Genomic DNA, 5,543 nt, shown 5'->3' with positions numbered 1-5,543 from the left:
GTTTTTATGACTGCAGACTGCACTTCCTTCTTCCCAGCATTCTTGTTGTTTTTATGACTGCAGACTGCACTTCCTTCTTCCCAGCATTCTTGTTGCCCCGCCTCTACTTCCTGCCTCATTGCCCCACCTATACATCCTGCCTGGCTACTGGCCAATCAGCATTTTATTAAAACTAATACAGGTGACAGGATAAAAGACCATTGTCCCACAGCTCTTTTCTTTTCATTTCTTTTTTCCTTGTTTTGGTTTTTCAAGACAGGGTTTCTCTGTATAGCCCTGGCCATCCTGGAACACATTGTGTAGATCAGGCTGGCCTCAAACTCAGATATCTATCTACCTCTGCCTCCTGAGTGCTGGGATTAAATTTGTGCACCACCACCGCCTGGCTCTGTGTATTTATTTATTTATTTATTTGTTTAATTTTTTGGTTTTTCGAGACAGGATTTCTCTGTGGTTTTGGAGCCTGTCCTGGAACTTGCTCTTGTAGACCAGGCTGGCCTCGAACTCACAGAGATCTGACCTGCCTCTGCCTCCTGAGTGCTGGGATTAAAGGCGTGCGCCACCACCGCCTGGCACTTCTTTTTTCTGATTTAGTTTGTGTGCGTAGGTAGGTGTATGACATATATGTAGGTAGGTGTATGACATATATGTAGGTAGGTGTATGACATATATGTAGGTAGGTGTATGACATATATGTACCATGGCGCACATGAGAAGGTCAGAGGACAACTTATTTTACTATGTGAGAACTGAGAATCGAACGTAGTCAGGCTGGGTAACAGGCATCTTTATTCTTATTCAAAAGAAAGTCCTTTTCTTTCTAAAAGTTAAGTATTAGTATGAGTCTAGATGATAAGTGTGGAGATCCGCAATGGAGAGCTAACCCAAGACCTTGTGCATGCAAGGAAAGTACTCAATCAACTGAGCCACATCCCTAAGCCCCAAAACAGTTTCTGAAAGACACGTCTTGAGCCAGTAAGATGACTCAGCAGGTGAGGGCACCTGCCACCAAGCCTGCCAAAATGAGCAGTCTCTGGAACCCACACAGTGGAAGGAAAGCACCAATTCCTGCAAGTTGTCCTCTGGCCTCTGTATGATGTACACCACAGTCCTTGTGCCTCCCCTCAACACAAAATAAATAAACGTAATAAACAGAAGAGTCTTGGAGGACTTATACACCTGACTTCAAAGTTTAGAAAAAAGTTACAGAAATGAAGTGAGTGTGGTATAGGTATAAGGATAAACAGTTATATCAATAAATGCATGTGGAGACTTGAATTTCAACAAAGATATCAAACTAATTCAATGGAAAAAGACAATCTTTGCAAAAATGGTGAAATTATATAACTGAGTATAAAGAAAACCTTAATTCATACCTTGTACCCCATAAAAAAAGGGACTTGAAATTGATGCTAGACTTAAATATGAAACCTAAAACTACAAATGCTATGGACAATGCTCCTGTACACTGAAAAGATTTGTAACTCATATTGGTTTAATACAATGTTGATTGGCCAGTAGCCAGGCAAGAATTATAGGTGGGCTGACCAGACTAGGATAATTCTGGGAAGAGGAGAGGCAGAGTCGTCAGTCACATGCAGAGGAAGCAAGACGAGAATGCCTTGCTGAGAAAAGGTACCAAGCCACGTGGCTAACCATAGACAAGAATTATGGGTTAATTTAAGTTGTAAGAGCTAGTTAAAAATAAGCCTGAGTTAATAGGCCAAACAGTTTATAATTAATATAAGCCTTTTTGTGTTTCTTTGGGATTGAACAGCTTCAGGACCAGGCAGAATAGAAACTTCCATCTACAACAAAACTTTTAGGAAAAAATAGAATTTAACTCTTTTTTTTTTATTATTTTGTTTTGTTTGAGACAGAGTCTCAGTGTGTAGCCTTTGCTGGCCTAGAACTCTGTATATAGACCAGACTTGTCTTGAACTCACAGAGATTCACCTGCCTCTGCCTCCCTAGTGCTGGGATTAAAGATGTGCATTATTATGCCCAGCTAAAATTCAAAATCTTTGGCCGGGCGATGGTGGCGCACGCCTGTAATCCCAGCACTCGGGAGGCAGAGACAGGCGGATCTCTGTGAGTTCAAGACCAGCCTGGTCTACAAAGGGAGTTCCAGGACAGGCTCCAAAACCACAGAGAAACCCTGTGTCAAAAAAACTAAAAAAAAAAAAAAAAAAAAAAAAAAAAAAAAATTCAAAATCTTTGTAATCTCCAGTAAAACAGAAATTTCTTAGAACACAAGAACATAAATCATTTTAACAAATGGGTACATCTTAGGTCCGGCGGTGGTGGCGCACACCTTTAATCCCAGCACTTGGGAGGCAGAGGCAGGTGGATCTCTGTGAGTTCAAGGCCAGCCTGGTCTATAAGAGCTAGTTCCAGGAGAGGCTCCAAAGCCACAGAGAAACCCTGTCTTGAAAAACCAAAACCAAAACAAACAAAAAAGCAGGTACACCTGAAATTACTGCACTTGAAAGACCAGGGCTAACCTGGGCTACATAGTGAGATACACCAAATTAAAAAAAGAAACACTTGATAATTATCTAAGAGGCTTAGAATCACTAAAACGTAAACTATAGACAGTCTAAAGCAGTGCTAGTAAGGATCCCGAGCAGCGAGAACTCTCACATTCCGGTGATTGGAGTGCAAAGTGGTGTATCCGTTTTGGAAAACAGTTGGGCAATCTTTTATAAAGGTCCACCTACACTTACCACATAAACCAGAAAAACCAAGGGAAATAAAGGCATCCACACAAAGACTTGCACATGAATACTCAGAGCAGCCCTACGTATCAGCCCTGAATGATAATCCGCCCGAATGCCGGTCAACTGATGACCGGATGAAGACGTTACAGAGGACAGTCCAATAAGATAGCATTTGCAATAAGGAGCAATGCATGCAAAAATCTGGATGCATTACCTTTCCTTGTAGGACTCTCAAAACCTTTAAAAACAGGCAGACATGGCCCCCTCTTACGGCTCTGCTGTAGGTTGGCAAGAGCCGGAGTGGGTGAGGCAAAAGCTGGTGCCATGGTGGAGAAAGAGTCCAGCAGCAGCGGCATCAGCGAGGAGGAGGCGGCGCAGGATGAGTGGCAGATCCTGTGGGGGACTGGACGTCCAGAAGCAGCTTTGAGCTTCCCAGGTGTTGATTGTAGGCATGAAAGGACTTGGGCTGAAATTGCCAAGAATTTATCCTGGCGGGAGTGAAAGGACCATGCTGGATCACGAACAGGTATCTCCAGAAGACCATGGAGCTCAATTCTTGATTCGAACAGGCTCTGTGGGCCAAAATAGGGCTGAGGCCTCTTTGGAATGAGCCCAGAATCTCAACCCCATGGTGGATGTGAAGGTGGACACTGAGGATGCAGGGAAAGAGCTAGAGGCATCATCACTCAGCTTGATGCCGTGTGCCTGACTTGCTGCTCCAGGGATGTCATTGCTAAGTTGACCAGATCTGTCACAGAAACAGCACCATGGTCTTCACAGGAGATGTCTTTGGGTACTGTAGAAGCCTCCCAGCTCCCGGCCACCGGCCAGCTTTACACCTGAAATAACAACACAAACTGTATTCTTTTAAACACTGCCTGGCCTGTTAGTTCTAGCCTCTTATTGGCTAATTCTCACATCTTGATTAACCCATTTCTATTAATATTTGTAGCACCACAAGGTGGTGGCTTACCGTTGAAGATTCAGCATGTCTGACCTGGCGTCTGGCTCACTTCCCTTCTTCCCAGCATTCTGTTCTGTCTACGCCATCTATCTAAATCCTGCCCTATCAAAAAGCCAAGGCAGTTTCTTTATTAACCAATGAAAGTAACAAATAGACAGATGACCCTCCTCCATCAGGTACACCTTTGCAAATCTTGGAGAGCATGAGTTTGTAGAAGAGAAAACCAAAGTTGCCAAAGTTGGTCAAGGAAAAGATGAACCTGATCCCAAGAGAGCAACCATGGCCAAAAACGAAGTGCTTCTGCCTTGTAAAAGAGGCGCTGAAAGTGGATTGGAATGAGAGAAAGCCAAGGCCTCCCTGAAGCGCACAGCCCCAGACTACTTTCTGCTGCAAGAGCTGCTGAAATTCCACACAGATGAAGGGAGAGGTTGCAGTTCTGACAGCTATAAGTGAGGACGCAGAACTGCTGCTGCAGATACGAAATGATGTGCTTGACCCACTGGGTGTCAGTCCTGACTGCTTCCCGATGACCCCAGTATGTGCTGTGGTTACAGGGATCTTGGCACAAGAAATTGTGATGGCCCTGTCTCCAGGGTCCCTCCTGACAACTTCTTCTTTTCTGATGGCCGGACGGGGAGTGGAATTGTGGCCTGGGTGCCAAGTGAGCCAAAGGTGCATGCTCCAACCCCACCTGTTACCTGCTGTCTTCCCAAGAAGGCATTTCTGTATGACAAAGATTTTCCTAGAGCAAGTAGGCCAGACTGTGTCCTGCTCCCATCCTAGCAGCTGTCAGGGACCTGACAGCTCCGGAGCGTGACCACCACCATCATAGAGCACCCCTCTGGCACTGCTCACTGGTGCTGTCTGGGTGATGCCTGGCAAGAACAACATGCTTCATGTTGTTGGAGTTACTTACAACCTCTGGACTTGGTCCCTTCCGTAGGTCAACAGGAAGGAGAAGGCCTTCAGCAGGGGTATGAGGCCCAGAGCTTTTGAAACCCAGTGGAAGCATACTTCTACCAAAGCCTGAAAGACTGAGAACAGTGCTGGCTTACTGAGCCTCTTTAGGGTGTAGCCTGGGCTTTGGGAAGGGTGAGACTGTCACCCCGCTTTCTTACAAGATGAATCTTAGTGGAACCGTTCTTTTGGTTGTGCTCCTGTGAGCCTAACCTTTAATGGCTGAGCCATCTCTCAGCCCAAATTTATATTTCTAAAAAGGCAGATTCGGTGCCAGGGGCATGATGTAAGCCTGTAATTCTAAAAATTGGGATGCAGGGCCAGGAGAATGGCTGTAAGTTTCAAGGCCAAGCTGGTCTACAAAATGTACTAAGAACCTGTCTCATAAAAGATGTGTTCCAGAGTTAGAGATGACTGTCCCTCATCTCGGGCACCCAGGTCCTTCAGTGGGAGGGTTGAGTTGGTTTGATCTTCTTGGGGTGAGACAGCTTGTTGTCTCTAGTTTGTAGATTCCCTTGGTTCTTTGTGAGGAATGATAATAAAGCAATAATAACTCAAAAAAAGGAAACAACACTTATTTATTTATTTATTTATTTATTTATTTATTTATTTATTTGATTTTCGAGACAGGGTTTCTCCGTAGCTTTTGGTTCCTGTCCTGGAACTAGCTTTTCTAGACCAGGCTGGCATCGAACTCACAGATATCTGCCTGCCTCTGCCTCCCGAGTGCTGGGATTAAAAGCGTGCACCACCACCGCCTGGCTGAAACAACCTTTAAAAACATTCTAGAGAAAGCAAACTTCGGGAACAGAAATCAGATCAGTGGCTCCTGAAAGCTGTGGTGGGTGGGGTGGGACAGGCTTCAAGGGAACTTGTTGGAATAAAAATGTCTAAATTGGAGC

The 5,543-nt window shown here is 44.8% G+C and overlaps 1 pseudogene; it reads left to right on the top strand.

The window, feature by feature from the left end:
- Nucleotides 1-3,044: 3,044 nt before the first annotated feature.
- On the top strand, nt 3,045-4,262 carry LOC101995951 (annotated as a pseudogene).
- The last annotated feature ends 1,281 nt before the right edge of the window (nt 4,263-5,543 follow it).

This window comes from Microtus ochrogaster, chromosome 15 (assembly GCF_000317375.1).
Source record: "Microtus ochrogaster isolate Prairie Vole_2 chromosome 15, MicOch1.0, whole genome shotgun sequence".
In the NCBI taxonomy this organism is placed as follows: domain Eukaryota; kingdom Metazoa; phylum Chordata; class Mammalia; order Rodentia; family Cricetidae; genus Microtus; species Microtus ochrogaster.
This window is presented reverse-complemented; position numbering and strand designations above follow the sequence as displayed.